Consider the following 26142-nt stretch of genomic DNA (forward strand, 5'->3'; position numbering starts at 1 on the left):
GTCCATCTTATCAATTCTTTCATGGATCATGCCTTTGTTGTTATATCTAAAGTGTTATCACCATACCCAAAGATACCTAAATTTTCTGCTATTATTTTCTAGGAGCTTTTTTTTTATAGTTTTGTGGTTTACATTTAGGCCTATGGTTCATTTGGAGCTAATTTTTGTAAGGGTTTAAAGGAGATTTCTTTCCTTGGGGCAGTAAAGAAACTCCCCAGTGCCTTGGACTCAAAATCTAAAACTATGATCTTGCCTTTAAAAATGCTTTTTTAAGCCAGGTGCAGTGGCGTACACCTGTAATCCCCGAGGCTCGGGAGGCTGAGGCAGGAGGATTGTAAGTTCAAAGCCAGTCTCAGCAACTTAGCAAGGCCCTAAGCAACTCAGTGAGACCCTGTCTCTAAATAAAATACAAAAAAGGGCTGGAGATGTGGTTCAGTGGTTAAACGTCCCTGAGTTCAATCTCCAGTACAAAAAAAAAAAAAAAAAAGCTTTTTAAAATCATGTCAGCAAGGGGCTGAGGCTGTAGTTTGGCAGTAAAGTGCTTCCTCGCATGTGTGAGGCACTGGGTTCAATCCTCAGCATCACATAAAAATAAATAAAGATACTATGTGTTCATCTACAACTAAATAAATATTTTTTTAAAAAATCATGTCAACAATATGTATTTACTGTTCATAAATAATCAAAAGACACTGCTTATATTATATTAAAACAAGGTACAGTTTCTCAAATGCATCTAGAGATAGAGAGTAAAAAGGCCAGTCATATGTATATTTTAGGATACTCACATCTACACATTTACCTTCAGGTCTAGTACAGGTAGATGTTCTCCATACTGTGTTTCAAAAGCAACATATTCTGACTTGGAGCACTTCTAAGACATAGAACATGTTGAACATATCTCATACATAAATAATACACTGAAATAGAAAGAATAAAGTGTTTCTTCAACCATTCTGCTGAGCTCAAGTAAAAAGCACATTAGACCGGGCATGGTGGTACACACCCTTTATTCCAACAATGCAGGAGGCTGAGACAGGAGGATTGCAAGTTTGAGACCAGGCTTGGCAATTTCGTAAGACCCTGTCCCTAAATAAAAGGGCTGGGGATGTAGCTCCGTGGTAGATCACTCTGAGTTTAATTCCCAGTAAACCCGCCCCCCCCCAAAAAAAAACACTAAATTGAAAAGAAAGTGTCCAGTAGGCCTATTTAATTCTTACACTAAAACATTTGACAATTATTAAACACTGAATCAAGTCATCTTAAACCAAATGATATACTAATTATTACATCAAACAGGAACTTTATTGTTCTTTGGGTGTCTATGGATAAAATTTCAGATGCAAAACACATTATTTACCTGAAATATCACATGTATTACAACTGGCGGGTATTCATATAAAATTGTTTCCTGTTTTATTTACTTTTAAATTGTTGGACATAACCACATACAGGAAAGGGTATGAGTAAATAAAAATTTGAAATAAAAAAATAATTAAAGTACAGAATGTAATAGATGGAATAAACAGTAGATTTGACTACATTTGTAGAATGAATAAGTGAACTGGAAGATCAGATTTTTCATAGCTAATACTTCCACTTTTCTATGCCTGAAGGAAGATCCCACGTGAGCTATAGGGGTTTGTTTGAGAAGGAGGATGAAAATCCTGCTGAGATCTGAGCAATAGTTAAGGTCCAGAGAACAGACAGCGGGGGTGGGGGGGGCAACTTGTCCTGCTGGGAATGGCTGGGGCATAGAAAGTAGGATGTAAGGGAGATAAGGTGGGGGAATGCAGGACTTTGTATACTTTATAGAGCTAGGGTCATTGATTCTGGTGGGGAGTGTCCTGACTTGTGTCCTCTGCAGACTGTTATGACCTCTGGAGAGATAGTAGTCTGAGGAAATGTTGGAGGACACCCAACTCTTTGAGTTCAAGAGAATTCCTCCATTCAGTTCATGTTCCAGGTCCATTCTTTGTCCCTCGGAGTACTTGCCAGCCACCACCTCCTTTTTTTATTAATATTGTTTTTAATTGTCAATGGACCTTTATTTTACTTATTTATATGTGGTGCTGAGAATCGAATCTAGTGCTTCACACATGCTAGGCAAGCGCTCTGCCACTGAGCTACAGCACCTACCCCAGCCACCTCCTTTCTTTCTTGGGAACAAAGATAAGTGAAGAAGGAGACCTAGTCTAGAGGGGCTGGGAATTGAGGTCGGCTATGGAGGGACTCAAGCAATGGAGATGTCTTTGGGGCCAGTTCCTTTCTGACAATTTCATCTCCTCAGTTATTGCTAGGAGGTGCTGCTGAGGACCTCCCTTCAGCACCTCCTTGTTCTTTGGATGATGTCATTCCCTGTTTTGTCTTGTGATCAGACAAGAGGGTAGGTAATGAGCTAGGCATTTCCCCTTGTTATTTTTTGAGACAGGGTCTCAATAAGTTGCCCAGGCTGGTCTTGAACTTGTAATCTTCCTCCCTCAGTTTTCACAGTCATTGGAATTATAGGCATGTGCCACTGTGCCCAAGAGTAGTCCTTGTTCTTTACAAATTACCCAGTTTCAGGTATTCTGTCACTGCAACAGAAAATAGACTAAGACATGGATATTCAACATTGTCCAATATGATAGTTAATTTTAGGTGTTGACAGGGCCATGGCGTGCACAGATATTTGCTCAAACATTATTTTGGATGTTTGTATAAGAGTGTTTTTTAAAAAATATTTTTTTAGATGCATGGACCTTTATTTTATTCATTTATTTATATGTGGTGCTGAGAATCGAACCCAGTGCCTCATACATGGTAGGCAAGTGTTCTACCACTGAACCTCAGCCCCTCTATAAGAGCATTTTAAAATGAGATTAAAATTTAAAGCTGAGTGTGGTGGTGCATGCCTGTAATCCCAGCAGCTCAAGAGGCTGAGGCAGGAGAATCTCAGGTTGAAAGCCAGTCTTAGATGGTAAGCAACTCAGTGAGACCCTGTCTCTAAATCAAATACAAAATAGGGCTGGGAATGTGGCTCAGTGGTGGAGTGCCCCTGAATTCAATCCCCAGTACCACCCCTAAAATTTTTAAATTGGTAGACTGAGTAAAGCAGGCTGTCCTCCTTAATGTCAGCAGGCCTCATCTAATTGAAGGCCTGAATAGAAAAAAAAAAAAGGCTTATCTTCTTCACAGTAAGGAACAATTCTTCCTGCCTGTTTTGGAATTGGGCCATAGGTTTTTTTTCCCTGGTTTTGTATTTTAATTAAAACACTGGTTCTTCCTGGCTTTTATATTTGAATTAAAACACTGGTTCTTCAAGTCTACTGGCCTTCAGACTAGAACTACACAATCAAATCTCTTGTGTCTTCATAATTAACATGAGCCAATTCCTTATAACAATCTCTCCCTCTTTCTGATATCCCATTGGTTACTGATCTATGCCATGATCTGGCAATAGAGTTCCACAAAATGTCACCACAGGATATTTATAATCAATCACTTATAAAAAGGTTCTGGGTGACTGTGTATATGATCCTTAGGGATATTTTTGTCAAATATAATTAGGTTGGATGAATGTTCTTAATATCACCAGACAAAGTGGGGAAAGTAAAGGATGAGTTTAAGGATATGAATCCTAAGCTCAAACACTGCAGAAATGTCCTAAAAGCTTTTATGTGTGTTCTGAAGGTCACTCTGATCTCTGGTAGTTGCCAACAATCAAACTCAGCATTGTATCACCTGGCTGAATTACAATGCAAGTGAACTGCCAATCTTTATTAGGAGGACATTGATTGTGAAAGAATGGGGTCCTGAAAGATGTAATGAAGACATGTGGGAAGATCCCTGATGAAACTGGGGACATTTGGCCCCTAAATTTTGATGTGTCTTCTCTGCCAAGGGAAGTAGCCTCCACAACCCTAGAGGAAAAAGCCTCTTCACCTTCCTCTGAGAGTGTTAGCCCTGAATTGCCTGAGGAAAGTAATAGCCTCCTCTGAGGCAGTTGCTATGCAAGAAAATGCTGATCCTCCTTACAACCCATCCCTGCCACCCTGCATTTGCTTCTAGATCTGTAACTAGACTCAAGTATCAGCAGGCTTCTAATGGTGAGGCACAAAGTAGACCCATGAGGGAATGCAGTACACTCCAAAGCTACTTGAGTCTTCTAATTTATACAGACAGAAATCTGGGGAGCCTGTATTGAGAAATACATATAAGGCCAGTCATGGTGGTGCATGCCTGTGAACCCTGCAACTCGGGAGGCTAAGGCAGGGGGATTGCAAGTTTGAGACCAGCTTCAGTAACTTAAGAGATACCCTCTCTTATAACTAAATAAAAGGCTGGGGATGTAGCTCAGTGGTAGAGCGCCCCTGGGTTCAATCCCTAGTACCAGGGTGTGAGATAATAGTGGAAGGAACATAATGTTGGATTGGGATAAAATTTATTGATATGGGCCCACAAAGAGATACTGAATTTAAGGTTGCCACTTGGAAACTTAGAAAGGGTGCTAATGGGCTGGGGATATAGCTCAGTTGGAAGAGTGCCTGCCTCAGGTGCACAAGGCCCTATTCAATCTCTAGCACCACAAAAAAAGTGCTGACAGTTGGGGTGGTTGGTTGAAACATTGTGATGGGACCAGCAAAAGAGAAAGAAAAAAAAGCTGGACTTGCCTCAATAAAATATACAGGAAAAGATTCAAAGACCTGAGGAGACTGGAATTTTAGATTGGATTTGCCATTTAAGATTTACTCACTGTGGAAGGGCCCAGAAGACACACCTTTCATCAGGATTATGGGAATTTTTTGAGAGGGGAGCTCCAGCATTTTTGAAAACCTCCCTAATCACTCCTCTCAGAACTTACAGTGGGAACTGCTGCCGCTGAATTAGGGAAACTGAAATGCCATGCAAGTGTAGGTGCTCCTCAACTTTTGATGGGGGTTATGTCTTGATAAACTCATCATAAGTTGAAAATGCATGCAGTATACCTAATCTACCAAACATCATATCTTAGCAATACAGGACACAGTAGAGTGTTATTGGTTTCCCCTTTGAGATCATGGCTAATTGGGAGTTGGGGGTGGCTACTGCAGCCACTGCCCAGGATAAGAACATATCTTGCTAGCCTGAGAAAAGGAAAAGATCAAAATTCAAAATTTGAAGTACAGGGCTGGGGATGTGGCTCAAGCGGTAACCCGCTTGCCTGGCATGCACGGGGCGCTGGGTTAGATCCTCAGCACCACATAAAAATAAAAGAAAGATGTTGTGTCCACCGAAAACTGAAAAATAAATATTAAAAAATTCTCTCTCTTTAAAAAAAAATTGAAGTACAGTTTCTACTGAATGCCCATCACTTTTGCACCATCATCAAGTTAAAAAATCCTAAAATGAACTATCATAAGGGGAGACCATCTGTAACTGACTTCCAGGAAAGTAGGGGTAAAGAGGTAGACCACATCAGCCAAAGGCCAGGTTAATGTGGTAATGGACAGCAGTCAACTCAGCAATCAGAATAATTTAATTTTGCACAAATCTAGAGCATTGGCTTGTTGATCATGGTATTCCTAGAAGTGAAATAGTTGAGAAGCCCACAATTCTTACTTGAGCTGTATCAGCATAAAAGTTCTAGGTCAAATGAACAAAAGTCTAACTTGAATCATAAAAACATAGTATCATAGCCCCCAAGACAATTTCCAGACTTGAATCAGTTTATAGAACCCAAAACCCCTTGAATGAAGGGGAGACTGGGACCCCTTGAGGAAAGACCCCAGTACACTGCTGAAATTACATACTGTAATCTTTTTCCCAGTTTTTCTCAAAGGTACTTAGAACCTTTTACTAGGGCAACTGTACACTGAGGGAAAAGAAATAATTACATTTTTAAAAAATTGCTGGACACTGGCTCTGAACTGACACTAATTCCAGGAGACCCAAAATGTCACTGTGAACACATCAGAGTCAGGCCTTATGGAGGTCAGGGGCCGTATTAGTCAGCTTTTCCTCTCTGTGATCAAATTACCTGAGAGAACAATTTAAGAGGAGGAATAGTTTATTTGGGGTTCAATGGTTTTAGACTCTACCGGTCTGGGCCTGGGGTGTGGCAGAATACCATGGCAGAACGACATAGAAGAAAGCTGCTCAGCTCATGGCAGCTGAGAAGCAGAGAGGGGACGGGGCCAGGGATAAGACATAAACCACAAGGGCACATCTCCAGTGACCTACTTCCTCCAGCCATGTCCCACTTGCCTATAGTTCCCAGTAGTCCATTCAAATTATTAATTCATCAAATGGATTTATCTACTGATGAGGTTACAGCTTTCATAATCCAATCTTTTCACCTCTGAACATTGCTACATTATCTAACACATGAGCTCTTTGGGGGAAACAACTTTAGATCCAGACCATAACAGGAGATCAATGGAATTTTAATTCAGATCATCTCACAGTGAGTCCAGTTGAGTCCCTTAATGCACAGTTGAAAAAGATACATTTGGCAACTGGCAGAATCCTACAATGATTTCCTAATCTGTGGAGTGAGGGTTATGGTGGCAAAGGTCAAGTGGAAGCCACTGGAACCACTTCTACCAAGGGAAATAATAAACTGAAAGCAATAACACAATCCTAGAAGATAGCAGAAATCAGTGCTACCATGAAAGACCTGAGGAATGCAGGGGTCGTGAGAATAATCTCTATTCAACATGCCTCTGTTCTGTGCAGAAGACAGGGGATCGTGAAGAATGGCAGTGGATTACTGTGAGCTTACCCAGGCATTACCTCCATTTATTTATATCTGCTGTTCCAGGCGTGGTTTCATTGTTAGAGCAACTTAATACATCATCTGGTACTTGATATACAGCTAGAGCTCTGACAAATGATCTTTTTGCCTGTATCTGTCCATAAGACCCACCGAAAGTAGTTTTCTTCCAGCTGGCATGGCCAGCAATATGCCTTGACTGTCCTACCTCCAGTCCTAATTTCATAATTTAGTCCAAAGAAATCTTGATAGATTTTTTTGCTTCCACAGATATCATGCTGGTACATGATATTAATGATATTATACCAATTGGACTTAGTAAGAAGTGACAATTTCTTTAAACTTATTGGCAAGATGTCTGCATGTCAGCAGGTAGGAAATAAGTCTGGGAAAAAAATTCAGGGGGCCTTTACCTCAGTGAAATTTCTAGGAGTCCAGTAGTAAGGGTATGTCAAGATATCTGTTTTAAGAAGGAAGACAGATTGTTCTATTTCCCTTCCCACAACCAAAAAGAGACACAACTTCTCATGCATTACGTTCCTCTGGTCCATTTACCAAGTGATCTAAAAAGCTGCTGGTTTTGAGAAAGGCCCAAAACAAGAGAAGTCATTATAATAGGTCTAGGCTGCTCTGCCACTATGGCCATATGATCCAGCAGACCCATTGGTATCTGAGTAGTCAATGGCAGATAGGGATAATGTTTGAAACTTTTTGTAGGCCCCAGAAAGTGAATTGCAGTGAAAACCTTTAGGATTTTGGAGCCCTGCCATCATCTGCAGATAACTACTCTCCTTTTGAAAGACAGCTCTTGGCCTGCTACTGGGCCTTAGTACAGACCTAAATGCTTAGCTATGGGCCACCAAGTTACTATGTATCCTGAAATTCCCATCATGAACTGGATATTTATCTGAGCCACCAAGCCATGAAGTTGGACCTGCATAGCAGCACTCCATCACCAAATGGAAGTGGTATATATGCAACAAGCAAATTCTGAAGACACAGTTACATTAAGTGGCCCAAATGCCCATGGTCTCCACTCCTGCTACACTGCCTTCCCTCTCTCAACCTCCACCTATGCTCTCATGGGGAAGTTCTCTATGATCAATAGACAGAGGAAGAGAAGACTCAGGCCTGGCTTGTATATGGTTCTTCATGATATGCAGGGAATAGCCAAAAGCAGACAGCTACAGCTCTACAGTCCCTCTCTGGGACATCCCCAAAGTACAGTGGTAAAGGAAAATCCTCCCAGTGGGCAGAACTTCAAGCAGTGCACCTTTTTGTTCACTTTTCTTAGAAATTAAAATGACCAGATATGTAAAATGATTAGATAATTCATGGCCTGTGGACAATTTTTTCAAAGTATAGTCAGATACTTGGAAGAAACACAGTTGAAAAATTGACAATTAAATTGGGGTAAGAGGTATGCTGAAGTTTGGATTTGGAATGTCCCCCCAAAAGCTTACATGTTGAAAGCATGGTCCCAGATACAGCAAGGTTAAGAGGTGTGGTCTTTTCTATTTTTTAAGGGGTGCAGTTTTAGGCAATGATTGGATCACGAGGGCCCTGACCTCATTTATAGCTGGGCTACTGGGAGGTGGAACTTAGTTGGAGGAAGTAGGTCACTAGGGGCATGTCCTAGAAGGATTTATCTTCTCCCCACCATCTTCTTGCCCCTGCTTCCTGGCTGCTGTGAGCTTTCCTCCAACATCCCCTTCCAACAAGATGTTTCTGCCTTGAAGCCAGCTGACCATGGTCCAATGAACCTCTGAAACTATAAGCCAATAAATCTTTCCTCCTCTAAGTGGTTCTTGTCAGGTATTTTGGTAACAGTGACAAAAATCTTACTAACAAGGTAAAGTATGATTGTATTTGTGTCTCACCAAAGAGTGACCTCAACATAAGATTTTAATAATCAAATGGATAAAGTGACCAGTCAGCTTCTTTCCCCAGCTACCCCTGTCATCTTACAATGGGTTTCAACAAAGTGGCCATGAAGGCAGAGCAGAGGTTATTCATGGGCTCAGCAACATGGACTGACACTAAGCCCAACCTGGCTATGGCCATTGCTGAGCACCCAACCTACCAGCCACACAGATCAACTCTGAGTCCCTGATACAGCAGCATTTCCCAGGGTTATGAACCAACTACTTGGTGGCAGGGTTGATTCTTCTGGATGATTTCCTTCATGGAAGATGCAGTTTTTTGTTCTTCCTGAAATAGACACTCTAATTGTGGAATTACACACAAAGTTTCTGCCAAAACTACCATCCATGGACTTGCAGAATGCCTCTCATGGCATGGCATATAGCATTGCTTCTGATCAAGGAATTCACTTCACATCAAATGAAGTACAGCTGGGCCCATGCTTATGGGATTCACTGGTCTTACCATATTCCCTACCAGCCTGAAGCAGCTGGCTTGACAGAACAGTGGAATGGCCTTTTGAAGATTAGTTACAGTGGTTACAGTGCCATCTAGATGGCAATACCTTGCAGAGGTGCGGCAAGGGTCACCCAAAGTCTGTTCTCTGAATAAACATCCAATATATAGTACTATTTCTCCCACAGCTGGGGTTCATGGGTCCAGAAATCAATGGGTGGAAATGGCACCAGTAATCATCACCCCTAGTGACTCACTGGCAAAATTTTTGCTTCCTGTTCACACTACTTCCTGCTCTACATGCCTAGAGGCCTTATTTCTAAAGGAAGTCACAACAATGATTCCATTGTACTGTAAGTGGAGTCCCATCCCTCCACTTCAGACTCCTCAGGCTTCTGAATCAACAGGCAAAGAAGGGAATCACAGCCCTGGATGGGTGACTGATCCTGTCAACCATGGGGAAATCGCACAGCAATTTCACAGTGGAGGTAAGAAAGAGTATTTGTGGATGCAGGAGATCCCTTAGGCCACCTCTTAATATTATCATGGCTATTATTAAGTTCAATGAAAAATTACCACCTAATCCAGGCAGGACTACAAATGGCCCAGACCCTTCCAAAATGAAGGTGTGAGTCATCCCACCAGGGAAAGAACCAACCAGCCCAGATTCTTGCTGAGAAGAAAGGGAATATGGAATTGGTAACTGAAAGGGGTAGTTATGAATACCAGCTATAACCACATGAACAGTCACAAGAAACAAGGGCTCTAATTTTCACAAATATTTCTTCTGTATTCTGTTGTGACTATACCTGTGGGTGTATCAAATATCTTTTTCTTCCCTCTTTTATCCCATTATCATGTAACATAACATGTGGAGGCTTTATACCATAATATTTAAGAATATTTAACTTTATATCATAGTATTTAAGACCCAGGATCTCAAAGAAAAGAATAAATATCAGTGAAAGGCTTTACCTCCTTTGGAGGGGAAGGAGTTTGTGAGGAGAAAAGGGAGGATTTATGAGGATCAATTCCACATATCAATCTGACTTGGCCATGGTGTGCCTAGTATTTGGTCCAACAGTATTCTGTGGTTTCCATGAGGGTGTTTGTGAATGAAATGAACATTTAAATTGTAGATTGAGTAAAGCAGATTGCCCTCTCTAATATGAGTGGGCCTGAATAGACAAAAGCCTGATCCTCCCTTGAGTAAGAGAATTATCTTGCCTGACTCTCTTCAAAATGGGACATCAGCTTTTCACTCCTTTTGGACTTAAATTGAAACATCAGCTCTTCGTAAGTCTTGAGGCTGCCTGCCTTCAGACTAGAACTATACCATTGGTTTTTCTGGGTCTCTGACTTGATTTGCCTTACAGAACTAGAACTAGAGACTGGTCAACTTCCATAATAACATGAGCTAACACTCCTTACAATAAATCAGTCTCTCTCTCTTTATTTATTTTTAAGAAACAGATCTTAGTGTGTTGCCCAAGCAGGCCCCAAACTCCTGGGCTCAAGCGATCCTCCTGCTTCAACCTCTTAAGTAATTGGGACTACAAGTGCCTGTTACCATGTCCAGCTTAGTTATATATTTATATACATACATCCTATTTCTCTGGAAAACCTTAAGACAGATTTAAAAGTAAGTATTTGTAAAAATTAGATCCATTTATATGCTTAAGTTCTCAAAAATTATTTTAAGGGGCTGGGGATGTGGCTCAAGCGGTAGCGCGCTCGCCTGGCATGCGTGCGGCCCGGGTTCGATCCTCAGCACCACATACCAACAAAGATGTTGTGTCCGCCGAGAACTAAAAATAAATATTAAAAAATTCTCTCTCTCTCTCTCTCTCTCTCTCTCTCTCTCTCTCTCCTCTCTCACTCTCTCTTTAAAGAAAAAAAATTATTTTAAGCTGTTAGAATGTATTAAAACCTCCCATATAATAAATGAAATATTAATTTTGGCTAATTTAAAAATAAAAATTTGAGCTGGACGCAGTGGTAATTCCAGCTATTCAGGAGGCTGAGGTGGGAGGATTGCCAGTTCAAGGACAGCCTGGGTAACTTAGTGAGACTCTGTCCTAAAAAATAAAAAGGGCTAGGGATGTAGCTCAGTGGTAAAGCACCCCTAGGTTCAATTTCCAGACCCAAATAAATTAAAATAATAATAATAATAATAATAAAAATTCTAAAACTAAATATTATACTCATGTGTGAACATATTTTGAATGACAGGTTTTTTGAAGCTGTAAGGGCCTAAAATCAACCCACTCTAATGAATCAATTTAAGTGGTTCCACTGTTAGATGTTTCCTTTTTTTTTCCCTGAAAGTAAATAATTAAAAATCAATTTCCATTTTAAAAAAACCACCATTTGGGCTAGTTGTTAGCATCAAAATCCAATAATATAGAGAAAGGGGGAGAAAGAGAAATGGGGAGGGAAAGGAAGAGGTACAAAGAATGGATAGAGAACCCGGGCACAATGGCGCATGCCTGTAATCCCAGCAGCCTGGGAGGCTGAGGCAGGAGGATCTCGAGTTCAAAGTCAGCCTCAACAAAAGTGAGGCACTAAGCTACTCAGTGAGACCCTGTCTCTAAATAAAATACAAAATAGGGCTGGGGATGTGGCTTAGTGGTTGAGTGCCCCTGAGTTCAATCCCTAGTATTTCCCCCCCTGAAAAAAAAAAACCAAGAATGGATAGAGAGAAAAAAAGATGAAAGAGGAAGAAAGGGATGGAGGGAGGAGGGGCAAAGAGAGAATAAGAAAATAACAACTGAATAAATAAACAAAACCAATGATGTTCCCAATAGTAGATGCTGTTGATACTGATAAGAAAGATGTTACCAGAAAAAAAAACTGTGAAGAGGACAGATAGAGTTTAATAAATTTAAGTATTATACATATATCCACAAAATGAAGCATCTTGATGAGGAGGGGCAAACTAAAAAATCAGATTATGTGGAATGATCCCCAGAGAAGATCACAGAGGTGCCATATAGTGCAGACCCCTCACAGCTCCCCGCTGGTGGCCTGAGCTGTAACTTATAACTTTCATATCAGCATAATAATCATTGCATCTAGAAAATTAAAGAGTGAAAAATTAGACTGTTCAAATATAATTTCAAAATAACTTAACACTGGAAAAAAACAGCTATTAATGTTTGTTAGAAATATTTTTAAAACTTTAATCATTGCTTTAAAAATTATAACTACTGGGGCTGGGATTGTGGCTCAGTAGTAGAGCGCTCGCCTAGCACGGGCAGGACCCGGGTTCGATCCTCAGCACCACATAAAAATAAAGGCATTGGGTTGTGTTCATCTACACCTAAAAAATAAATATTTAAAAAAATATATAACTACTGATAACTCCTACCTCTGGAATCTGCACCACTGTAAGTACCTGGAAACATAGGTCAGGGAAACTCTATTTTAATGAAGGAAGACTTGTGTTTTTGCCCCTGGAAGCTTCTAATTTGGAAGGCATACATTTGGTTTTGGCCTTTTCCTTTTATGCTTCATGTTGTGATGAAGACCCTTTTGTCTATCCCCTTATATATCTGTATATTTCTCTGGGACTTACAATAGCTAGGGGCAAAACTGTTGGATCATAGAATATACACCATCTCAGGTGAGGAGGAACTTCCAAAAGCTTTTCACAGTGGGTGCTTTAGTCCACATTTCCATCAGCCACATAAGACCTACAAACATAGGTATTCATATCCCCACCACCATTTGGCCTTATTCTGCTTTCTAATTTTGCTGATCTGATAGACAAAAAGTGATATCTCACTGTTATTTTAATTCCTCAGATTTCCAATCTTAAACAGCTGTTGGCTTTTCATATTTCTTCTGCAAATTGCCTATGCTTTTGCCTTCTCCTCTCCCCCCTTCCTTCCCTTTTCCTTCTTCTTTTTGCTGTGCTGGGGATCAAACCCAGGGCCTTGAATATACGAGGCATGTGTTCTACCATTGAGGTCCATTACAAATCTCAACTGTTCTTTTCCTATTGATTAATGGGAGGTCTTTGTATATTTTAGATATTTAGACACTGCAACTACTCTCCTCAATCTGCAAGTTTTCTTCTACCTGTGTCCATAATGTCTCTCACTGACCACAAATCCTTAGGGTTTTTTTTTTGTATGGGGTGGGGTGGTAAACCCAGGAATGCTTAACCACTGAGGCACATTCCTAGCCCTTTTTATTTTTTAATTATATATATATATATATATATATATATATATATATATAAATTGTAGATGGACACAATACCTTTACTTTATTTATCCATTTTTATGTGGTACTGAGGATTGAACCCAGTGCCTCACATGTGCAAGACAAGCGCTCTACCACTGAAACACAACTCCAGCCCTACTTTTAAATTTTTAATCTTGACACAGGGTCTCACTAAGTTACTTAGAGCATGCTAAATTGTTAAGGCTAGCTTTGAAATTGCAATCCTCTTGCTTCAGCTTGATGAGTCCCTGGGAAAACAGGCATGCACCACCACACCCAGCAAATCCTTAGCTTTAATGTAATCCAATCAATCATCTTTTTTACCATAGTCTTGGAATTTTATCTAAGCCCTTAAGTCATAAAGCTATCCTCCTACAATTTCTCTATTTTCTCCTATTAAGATTACCATTTTATCTTTCACATTTATGTCCAACATGTGTCTAGAATCCACTTTTGTACATGGTACAAGGTAGAAATCCAGTTTTACTGTTCTCCATGTCACAAGTCAGTTTTTGCAATACCCTCAATTTAAATGACTATCCTTTCTCCAATAGCTTGTTATACATTAAGTTCCTTTATATACATATACCTGTATCTGTGCTGTTCTATTGGTGTAACTTTCTTTGCCAATAATACATTGTATATATTACTAAATTTAAATATACAAGAAATAAAAATGATAAGGCAGAAATAGAGAACAAAAGACAACAGTGAAAATTAACCAAACCCAAACTGATTCTTTGAAAAGACTAATAAGAGGGTGCTAGGGGGATAGCTCAGTGGTAAAGCACCTGCTTAGCATGCATAAGGCCCTGAGTTCAATCCCCAACACCACATAAAAAACAAACAATAATAATAAAAATGATATATTTTTTAAAAAAGTCTAATAAGAGAGGCAGACCTCTGACAAGAGTAGGTAAGAAAAAAACAGAGAAAAGTTAAAAGTCGAGTGTAGCCAAGCACAAAGATGTATGCTTGTAATCCCAGCCACACAGGAGGCTGAGGCAGGAGAATCACAAGTTCAAGGCTAGCCTCAGCAATTTAATGAGACCCTGTCTCAAATGAAAAGTAAAAAGGGCTAAGGATGTAGTATAGTGACAAAGCACCCTGGGTTCAATCCTTAGTACAAAACAAACAACAGACCAAAACCCCAAAATATAGAATGAAAACAAGGTAGTAACTATGAACAAAACAGATCTTTTTTAAAAATGCAGGATTACAAATTATATGCCAATATTTGAAAACCTAGATGAAAAAGATATGCATTCTTAGAAAAATATAACATGCTTTTGGCACAAAAAGAGAGATCTTAGGGCTGGGGATGTAGCTCAGTGGTGCTTGCCTAGCATGCACAAGGCTCTGTGTTCCATCCCCAGCAGAACAAAAGAATGGGGGGAGGTCTTGAATAGTTCAGTGAGTATTAATGAAACAGAAAAGCCCAGTTGGTTTTGTAGAGTTCCACCAAACTTCTAAGGAGTAGTTCATTCTTACCTTATACATAAAAAAAGAACAAAACCCATCCATTCCATTTTTTGAACCTAGTGTAACCTAGGTAGTAAAACCAGATAAGGAGAACCCAAGAAAAGAAAACCCTAGAGCCATTTCATTATGAAACAAAAATCTCTTCAAAAAACTTAGAAAACAGACACTAATGGTGTATTCATATCTAAGGGATGTTATGGTTCAACAGAAAAAATATACTAATACAGTCAGTCACAGTGGTGCACACCTATAATCCCAGTTACTTGAGAGGCTAAGGCAGGAGGACTGTAAATTTGAGGCCAGCCTTGGCATATTAGTGAGACCCTGCCTCAAAAATTTTAAAAGGGCTAGGGACATAGCTCAGTGGTGGAGTGCTCCTGGGTTTAATTCCCAGTAACACACAATTAAAAAAGGAGAAAGAAACACACACACACACTACACATATATACAATTTATCATATAAATGATCTAAAGGAGAAAAGTTTATCTCAATGCAGAAAAAAAAGCAATTGATCTATTCCTTTTATGTTAGAGTTAGTGCATTATGTTAATATTTTTAAACTATGTATGTAGATGGGTTCCATTATTACTAAACTCCATTTCAGGTTGGTAAAGGGAATAATGAGTCTAATATGCTCAGACTTAACTGCCCTCAGGTGACACTGAGGCATATTGAGGACCAACAGTATACTGCCTAGAGGTAGTGGGGTCTGAATACTGATCCATGAGCTGCCTACATTTGAGTGAGAAGCCCAGAGGCTGCCGTGGGTCCCTAAGTAAATGAAGAGCATCTTGTATCCCCAAACACTCCTACTAGATCATCCAATACTCCTTTTTTGTGGGGTGGGGTACTAGGGATTGATCTCAGGAATACTCAACCAATGAGCCACATCCCCAGCTCTATTTTGTAATTTATGAGAGACAGGGTCTTGCTGAGTTGCTTAGCACCTCACTTTTGCTGAGGCTGGCTTTGAACTCGTGATCCTCCAGCCTCAGCATCCCAAGCTGCTGGGATTACAGGTGTGCACCACCATGTCCAGCTCATCCAATATTCTTGAAGGTCGAGTTATAGGAATTGAGATTTCCTTTGGAGAGCCTGTCTGCTTAGGGTGGGAAAGTTGGTGTAATCTGGTAGGGACAGTCCAAATTATCTGGTGCTGATGGTGAAGGTCATCCTTGACATTTTAGTGAGACCCTGACTCAAAAAAAATTTTAGGGGCTGGGGTTGCGGCTCAGCGGAAGAGCGCTTGCCTCACACATGTGAGGCACTGGGCTCGATCCTCAGAACCACATAAAAATAAATAAACAAAATAAAGGTATTGTGTCCATGTACAACTGAAAAAAAAATTAAAGGCCTGAGGGTGAAGTGAAAGCGAATTTTGGGTAACTGGGCTGTCGTGAGTCAGACAAACAGTGTTGGTCAGGACAACCTTTAAGAAGCCTGAACTAGATTCATGGAGAGGAGGATGGTAAGTTCAAAACTCAGGGAAGAACAGGGGTGACACATACTCATTAATGTCATATGGATCCTGATCATGGCAGTAGATCTGTCTGCTCCTAGAAAAAAAATTTTATTGACTTTCTTACCAGGATAAGGCTTGAGTTAGCTTTCTGTTACTGCAGAATAGTTAACAAAATAATCAACTTATAAGGAGGAAAGGTTTATTTTGGTTTGCAGCTTTGGAGGCTTCAGTCCTGGCTAGCTGGTTGGCTGGCCCTATAACTTTGAGGCCTATGGTGAGGCATGTCAGTGAGAGGACTTAGTGAAGGAAGCTGCTCTCTTCGTGGAGGGTGGGAAGCAAGAGAGAGGAAGCAGAGGGGCCAGGGTCTTAATATCCTATTTTAGAACATGCCCTTAGTATCCTCAGATTTCCCACTAAGCCTCACCTTCAGCACCAAGCTGGGAACCAAGTCTTTAAACACATGGGCCTTTGGGAGACATTCCAGATCCAGTGTAGATTGGCCACCACACAGACTCTGGGTTAGCAAAGACAGCCAGTTTGAATAGCATCCAGTTAAAAAGCTTTTGCACAGCAAAAAAATAATTAAGAATGTGAAGAAAAAGCCTACAGAATGGAAGAAAATCTTTGCTATTTACTCTTCTGACAGATGATTAATATCCAGAATATATAAAAAACTCAAAAAACATAACACCAAAAACAATACCAAGGAACCCAATGAATAGCTGGGCAAATGAATTAAACAGATACTTCTCAAAAGAAGAAACACAAATGGCCAATCAATATATGAAAAAATGTTCAACAGCATTAGCAATTGGGGAAATGCAAATCAAAACTCCACTGAGATTTCATTTCAAACAAGTCAGAATGGCAGTCATCAAGAACACAAACAATAATAAATGCTAGAGAGGATGTGGAGGAAAAGGAACACCTTTATATTGTTGGTAAGATTGTAAGTAAGTACAACCACTATGAAAATTAGTATTGAGGTTTTTCAAAAGACTAGGAATGGAACCATTGTGTGACCCAGCTAAACCACTCCTTGATATTTATCCTAAAGAATTAAAGTCAGCATACTATAGTGATACATGCCTACCCATGTTTATAGCAGCATGATTCACAATAGCCAAACTATGAAACCAGCCTAGGTGTCCATCAATGGATGAATGGATAAAGTAAATCTAGCATATATACACAATGGAGTTTTATTTAGCCATAAAGAAAATGAAATTATTTCTTTTGCAGGAAAATGGATGGAACTTGAGAACATTATGTTAAATGAAACAGCTAAACTCAGGTCAAGGGCTGTATGTCTTCTCTCATATGTGAAAGCCAGAGAGGAAAAAGGAAAATAAAAGTGGGGGGAATCTCAGGAAAATCAAAAGGAGGTCAGTAGAGAAAAGGGATCACAGGGAGGGAGGAGAGAAGGGAAAGGGGAAGTACTGAGGAATGATTTTGGACAAATTATGATGTTATATTGTGTGCATGTAAGAATATTTAACAACAAATCCCAACAGGTACAACTACAATGCACCAATAAAAAATGTGGGGAAAAAAGATACCCTGTTTGAGAAAGATAATAGGCTCTTTCCCCTCTTCTGCCAGTTTTCAAAGTGAGCACCAGGGCAAGAAGACAGCAATGTATGCTGTGTAAGTTTGATTTTAATAGGAGTAGTAAGCAGCTGCCTACCCCCATCTTGTTAAGGTCAGCTGTCCCAAACTGGCTTGGACTTCAATAAGGGCCCCACCCAGAAAGCTACTGAGGGCCAGATCAGGGTGATACAGAGCATGGGGAGGTCCAGTTATACTCCAGCTGGTCTGCAGTACATTACTACGTTTAATTTGCAAGGAACATTTCTACCTGATATGCTAGTAGACTCAAAGGGCTAATCAGGAAGGCACATGCCTCAAATGAGACATCCCATGGTAATAGGAAGCCATTTTGGTAATGCTAACTGACCTGATCTCAACTAAAATTGCAGCAAACAGCAGCTCTGATGAGACAAATTGAATATGGGGAGATAAGACAGAATAAGCAACTTCAGGACTTGAGTGGAAAGTTCCATTTGCCCATCAACAAAGACAGAGACAGAATGATTGGAGCTCAAAGGAGGCTCAGTGAGACTAGGGTTGATTTGTGCAGACTCACTATAATCCTCATCATTCTTTTCTAGTCTGAGGATGGTTAAGATTTACCCAAGCACTCATTTCACCAATCACCACGTTTTTGTTTTTAAACTCTAGGAGCGATTTCCAGGACAGGGCCCAACATGCACTATACTTTTAAGGTATCAGGGTTTGTTTTTTTGCTTTTGTATGTATACAAGTTTGTTCTCTTTTTCCCACTAGTTTATTATGAAATGGGGCTGGGTAAGAGCTGCGTTTGGAATCCTTCAGGAATGGCAGGGAACAATCTACAGACAAAACTTTGGATGAATGACCACTTAGGGGGTACTCAAAATCCTTCACCTCAGACATCCTTTCTAGCAACAATTTGCTTGATTATAATGATCTCTTGAGTATTCATGTGATTTGACCTTGGCTTTGGAACAAGCAGATTTATGTAATAGGGTCCAGTTTCTTCATCACATTCAATAGTATTTTTTTCCTTTGAATCTCAGAAGGTAAAGGAAACTCTAGTGTACTGGTCTTGTTATATTATCTTTAAATAGCAGAATCTGTACCTTTTTCCATTCATTCATTTATTCCATTTTATTTTCATTCTCCACTCTTATTTCTAAGACATGCCCCACCATGGGTAGATATTCTAATATATTTATTATGATTCTCTTTGATTCTGTGTGTTGTGTCAGGTGTAAATGTAATTGGATTTGAAACCTCTTTGTGTTTCTTTTAAGTTTTTCTATGCATTCAATATAGAGAAAAGTTTCTGAAAACATATATATATACCATTTAAAGAAGTATAATAAAATACATACTCGCCAATTAGTTTAAGAACTACATCCGTAGGATGCTCACCAATTAGTTTAAGAACTACATCCGTAGGATGCTTCTAAAACACTAGAATGTGTTTTAGAAGCATCCTACGGATCCCTTCACATGGCTCCTTTAACAGCCCCAGAGGAAACCACTATTTTGACCTTTATATTCTCATTCCCTTGCTTTTTGTGAACATTTTACCTCCCATGTATGTTTGTCTAAGTAATATATTGTTTTGTTTTGAAAACATATGGCAAGCACACAGCTAGTTATGGAAAGGGCAATATTGGTATGATTAGGTGAAGAATTCTAGGGGAGGATAAGCTAAAGAGAATCTGGGTCATCATCTGGCTTCAATTTCCCAAGAGTGTACACAAGCCACTTCTAGGGAAATATGAGAATAAAGTCAAGAGGAGCTCAGGCATAATAAAAAACAATATACACATGAATGGAAATTTCACAGTGAAACCCATCAGTATGTATAATTTATATGCATTAATAGTTATAATTAGTGAGTCAAGGGCTGAGTGTGCATACTGAAATAACAGTAACTTGAGAGGCTGAGGCAAGAGCATCACATGTTCTAGGCCAGCCTTGGCAATTTAGTGAGACCCTCAGCAATTTAGTGAGACTCTTGTTTTCAAAATATAAAAAAATAAAAAAGGACTGAGAATACAGCTCAGTGGTAAAGTACCCCTGGGTTCAATCCCCAGTACCAAAAAATTAAAAATAAATCAAAAGAGTAAGTCTAGGGAAATGAAATAAACCCATGGCTCAATGCAGTCCAGACACCAGAAGGACTGCTGTGTAGACCAAAAAATTAGTCATCTGGGCTGGGCACGGCACACACCTGTAATCCCAGCAGCTCGGGAAACTGAGACAGGAGGAACACGAGTTCAAAACCAGCTTCAGCAAAACCGAGGTGCTGAGCAACTCAGTGAGACCCTGTATCTAAATAAAATACAAAATAGGGCTGGGGATGGGGCTCAGTGGTTGAGTGTCCCTTAGTTTAACCCCTGCTATCCTCAAAAAGAGAAAAAATAAATAGTTATCTGGTAACTTTATGACTAGACAGGAACTGGGCTGCTCTGATTTTCCCATTTCTTTTTAAAATTTTCCCATTTCTAATCTCCCCATGAACAGCCCCCATCCTCAGTAGATCACAGCTTAGAACTGCTGTGAGGTGACATCATGTCCACACCTGCCCCAACCAACTACAGTGCTGGGAGGAGGGGTCAAGACTAGTTAAGACACTCATCTGAGGCAGGCCCACCTGGGCATTCTGGCCTCAGGTCAACAGAAGATATGGTTTCTATTTCCTTTTTATTGAAGAACAGATACCAAAGGACAAATACCAAAGGGAAATGGGTAACTAGGCCTAGGAAAACATTTATTGCTTGGAATATGCAAGGGATTTGTTCCAGAACCTCCTATGAATTCCCAAATCCACAGATGCTCAAGTTCTTTGCATAAAATGGAATAGTACTTGCATAGAACCCACACATATCCTCCCAAGTACTTAACTTCTTGTTAAATTTTTTTAACATGGTGGGGATGTAACCCAAGACTTCTCACATGCTAGGCCAGTGCTCTACCACTGAGCAACACTCCCCAGCCCATCTCCCATTCACCTTAAGTCATCTCTAAATTACCCATAATATCCAGTATAACGTAAATGCTATGTAAACTGTTGTTTTACTGTATTGTTCACAGAATATAATATCAAGAAAATAAATTTGTACACATTCAGTAAAGATAGGATGTTTTTCAAAACATTTTCTATCCACAGTTAGTTGAATCCCTGGACGTGAAACCTGCAGATGCAGAGGGCCAACTATATCTATTTTCTATTTATCTTTTACTCTCCTTTTTGTTTTATTTATTCCCTATTATCCATACTCCCATTCCTCCCCTAACCCACACCACATAGGATCTTTTGAATGTGCTTAACTTATATCCTTTTTGTTTGTGTGACTTCTTGAAGATGTGTGTATCTGTGACTTATATGAATAATGTTAAGTAACATGGTTTGTTTCATTTCACTCAGTACTACATGGTGAAGTCTTGCTCCAACTGCTAAGAGGCCTTCTACAGAGTGCATCCATCACTGTCCCCATGTACCCCCCCATTAATGGACACATAGCAGGCCTCCAAACTTCCCACTGTTGCAAATCACACAATAGCGAATTTTCTCCTACATGACCCCTTATGGATCTGTGTGAGAATTTCTTCAGAGGGTACCTGGAGATACTGAATTTGACTATGTACTGCCATGTTCATCTCTGACTGTCAAAGTCTTCACCATCACTAGAAGTACATGAGGATCCCATATCCCTACTATAGGACTTGGCATGATCCAGCTTTTCAAAATTTTGTCTATGAGATCTAAAGTGAAATCTCATTGTACTTTTATTTTATACTTTCCTCATAACTCATGCATTTCAGCATCTTATGCCTTTAGTGGGGTTTCCACTTCAGGAAATTGTTTGTTCAAATCCTTTGTAGACCTGTCTGCAAATAGAGACCTCTCCACTGATTTTCTTCTCTGTATGGATCTACTAATAAGTCCTGATATTGTGGGAAGGCTGGACCCTGAACAGGGTTTCTATACTCTGTGCCAAGTTCTGTAGTGCCTTTCCATATAAATTTTAGGATCATCTTGTCAATTTCTGCAAAAAATACCTGTTAATATTTTTATAAGGATTATACCAAATCTATTGATGAATTTGGAAAGAATTAGCACTGTAACAATACTAAGTTTTCTGACCTGTGAATGCTATTTTCCATCTATTTTGCTCCTTTCTCTCAGCAGTACAGGTTTCTATAGTTTGAATGTGTCCCCTGTTAAAATCTTGATCTTCCTGATAGCGCTATAGGGAGGTGGGGCCATGTAGAATGTCTTTATTTAATTGGAGCTGTATCCTCAAAGGAGATTGTGGGACCCCAATCTCTTCTTGGTTTTGTCTCTTTGTTTCTGGCTTGTGATGTAAGTCGTTTTGCTCTGCCACGTGCTCCGCCACAGTCTGCACCTTTGCCAGAGACCCAAACCAATGAGGAGGGCACCTGATCTTAGAATGGAACTCACTGAATCATGAGACAAATTAAATCGTTTCTTTTTTATAAGCTAATTGCTTCAGGTATTTTGGTCTAGCTATGGAAAGGTAACACACAGGTGTACAGGTCTTTTACATCTTTTGTCAGATTTATCTCCCCACTTTTTTGAGATGGGATTTCCCATGTTGTTCAGCTGGTCCAAATTTCTGGAATTAAGCAATCAGATTTATATATAATTTTTAGATATTATTATTTAAATTTTCTATGCCCAATTATCTATTGCTAGTACATAGTATTGCTATGGTTTGGATAAGTATCCCCTAAGGTACATGTGTATATCTCACCAAGGTGGTGTTATTGGAAGGTTCTATGAACCTTTCAGAGGTAGTACCTTATGGGAGGTCCTTAGGTCACTAGGAATGTGCTTGCAAAAGGAATTGGGGGACCCTGCCAGTCTTGTCTCTCTTTGCTTCCTGGTTCATGATGTGAGTAGTTTTCTCTGACATGTGTACCCCACCATTGTCATCCAGTACCCTCATCTGAGGCCCAAAAGAAGTGGGTTCATCTAATTTTGGACTGGAATCCTCAGAACTCTGAGCTAAATAAACTTTTCTCTTTATAAAGTTTTAGCTGCCTCGTATACTTCTTTGTAGTAACTTAAAGTTAATAGATATGCAATTGTTTTATTCAATTCTTTTTTGGTGCCAAGAATTGAACCGAGGGGCGCTTAACCACTGAGTTACATCCTTAGCCCTTTTTATATTTTATTTAGAGTCAGGGTCTCACTGAGTTGCTTAGGGCCTCACTGAATTGCTGATGCTGGCTTTGAACTTACAAGCATCCCGAGCCACTGGGATTACAGGTGTGTACCACCATGCCTGGCTATATGCTTCATCTTGATAGTAGTTCTAGTAGGTTCTTTTTTTCAGTAGATCATATTGGACTTTCTACATAGACCATTATGTTGCCTACAGTTTTACTTCTTCCTTTTCAATCTGTTTCCCTTTATTTCTTTTTCTTGCCTTATCACTTGGTGAAAACTTCCAATATAATGTTGAATAGAGATGGTAGGAAGGGACATCCCTGTCTTATTCATGATCATGTGGGGGAAAGCATTCAGTTATTCACCATGAAACATTTTAGCCGTGGGTTTGGGGTAGGCACCCTACATCAAGTTGAAGAAATTCCCTTCTATTCCTAGTTCCCTCATTAGTTTTTGCTTTTTAAAAACAAGAATGGATGTTGGATTCTATCAAATGCTCTTTCTGTATTTATTGTAATGATCATGAGTCTTATTTTTTTAGCTTGTTAATATGGTGAATGGTATTGATTGATCTTCTAATGTTAAACCAACCCTTCATTCCTGGGATAAACACAACTTGGTCATTGTATATTATTTTTTCATACATAATTAGATTCGATAAAATTTTGTTTAAAATTTTATATCTCATGAAATTTCACTTTTAACCCTAATGTTTCCTCAATTTTGCCTCCCCATGAAGCACCTACTTTCAGTATGACCCAGTCCTCCTGTTTGTAACATCTAGATTGTATGCGACAGTGATTGAGGTAAGACTTTCCCCAAACTTAGAGAAGGCTCTAAACTTAGAGAACAGTATTTGAAAGCATTTTTGATATGGTTAATCCTACCTCTGAAAATGAAGTAACTCCTGGCAGCAGCCTTTCCCCTTAACTGTGGTGTATCCCCAACTTGAAGAATCATCACAGTACCTATAGGTTAGCTCCTAAGAAAAAAAGCATTATTAAATTTTAGGAATCCTCTTACCCTATATTATCTCTGTTACTGTTCTCCCCATTTGGTATTTCTCTGTTCCAATGAGGAAATATTCAACACAGCTTGTTTCTACAGAAGGACCGAGCATTAAATACTGCTTCCCATTTTCCACTGAAGAATCCTATTCCATTCTGCCTACCTAATTAACTTGACATACCACATTCTAAGGTGTCCAAATAATAGCTTCAGACTCCTGACCTTGTCTTTTTGTGGATGGCATTTGTTTCAAAGATAGTGGAAGAACCCATAGGGCAGGATATACTCTGCTTTCCCCAATACATCACAGAAACTCTTTTCCTTTCAATCCTCTCAGCACTAAAGTAATAATGGATATCTGAGGATTTAGCTCAGTGGTAGAGCACTTGACTAGCATGTATGAGGCCTGGATTCTATTGCCAGCACCACAAATACACACACACAACACACACACACACACACACACACACACCACACACAAAGTAATAATGGTAATAATATCAAACATATGTACAGTGCTTATTAAGTACCAGGCACTATTCTAAACACTCTTTATATACAAACTCATTACTATCTTCAATAACCCTATGAAGTAAGCATTATCATTATCATCACTTTTATTGAAGAAGAAACTAAAGAAGATAGAGGTTAAGTAACTTGACTAGCTATGAAGTCGCAGATCTGGATTTGAACCCAGGCACTCCAGCTCTGGAACCCACTACACTAGAAGGCTCTCAAGTGACAGATCAGTGGCACTGACCACTGTTTGCATACTAGTCGAGGGGCCCCTCTTCCCACCGTCTATACAAACTCCCTCTAATATGTTACACCTTTGGTATCTATGGTACCTGCAGCCAAATCTGTCATCAGTGAGAGTTTCTCACTACTGCTGACACCCAAATATATGTATTTGGAAACAAAAACTAAGAAGGGAGAAGAACACACAGAAAAAGACATTATCATCTAATATCTTCAGAGTAACAAGAAAAAAAATATTACATTCATGAAGCAAGATGAAGATACTATAAAAAGGAACATTCAGTGGACAACAACAAAAAAGTTCTTAGAGTTGACTTATAATCAAAGAAGGATCTTCAAAACTGCCCAAGAAAAAAGAACACTAGCAAAAACCATTTCTACTGACATCAGACTTTGCAACAGTAATAATGGAAACTAGAACACAGTGCCATATCTTCTAAGTGTTAAGAAGAAAGAGAGGTAATTTAGCATTGAGTACACCCCAAAAAATCTATCTTTAAAGAAGAATAAAGTTTAAAAAGGGAATTTATAGATAAACCCAGACTGAGAGAGTTTCCTATTAAGTGATCTGCACTAAAGGAGCTTCTAAAGTATATATTTCAAGAAAGAAACTCATCCCCAAAAGTTAGGGTTGAGGTTTAGAAGATGGGGAAATAAAAGTGCAAACAAATATTTAAAACTAAACACTGTCTGCATAAAATAATGATATTGTTAATGTGTATTTTCTGTGATAATGTCTTCCTTTAAAGAACTAAAATAGTAGACACAATAATATGAAAGTTAGGAGACATTAGAGTTTTACAATTTTTTTGTATTGTTTGGGTGGGGATTATGGTAATGTCTAACTTTAAATTTCAGGTTAAATCTGTATGGTAAAATGTCAAGGCTAGGGGCTGGGGTTGTGGCACAGCAGCAGAATGCTCACCTAGCATGTACAAGGCACTGGGTTCGATTCTCCAAATCACATAAAAATAAATAAATAAATAATGGTACAAAAAGCCCAAACTTTAAAAAAAAATGTCAAGGCTAACTACCAAAACCATCTCTGGAGGGACTAATTTTAAAAAGAGAAAAAAATGCATGAATACTATAAACAATGTAAAAGTTATAGCAAAGATTTTAAAATAAGAGAATATAATTAATTTGAAAATTTAGATGATTTGAGCCAATTCTAGAAAACTCATTAATTTACTAAATGAGATGACTATAATTTTGACCAGAAAAATACAGTAGATGACCAAAGACACAAAAATCCTAAAGAATCTATTAGCAAACTAAATCCAGAATGAATAAGATTAAATATAACATAAAAAGTTGGGTTTAATTCAGATGTG

General features: G+C 39.2%; 1 long non-coding RNA gene across 3 annotated transcripts in view; it reads right to left on the bottom strand.

Annotated features, from left to right (window-relative positions):
* Window positions 1-24509, bottom strand: part of LOC144371732 (uncharacterized) — a 33215-nt gene extending 8706 nt beyond the window's left edge. The window contains exon 1 of one of the 3 annotated variants that reach the window (XR_013431819.1): window positions 23929-24509. This is a non-coding gene — a long non-coding RNA (uncharacterized LOC144371732). The other 2 variants (XR_013431821.1, XR_013431820.1) reach the window with 2 other exon arrangements.
* Window positions 24510-26142: the final 1633 nt, after the last annotated feature.

This window comes from Ictidomys tridecemlineatus, chromosome X, assembly GCF_052094955.1.
Source record: "Ictidomys tridecemlineatus isolate mIctTri1 chromosome X, mIctTri1.hap1, whole genome shotgun sequence".
Taxonomy (NCBI): domain Eukaryota; kingdom Metazoa; phylum Chordata; class Mammalia; order Rodentia; family Sciuridae; genus Ictidomys; species Ictidomys tridecemlineatus.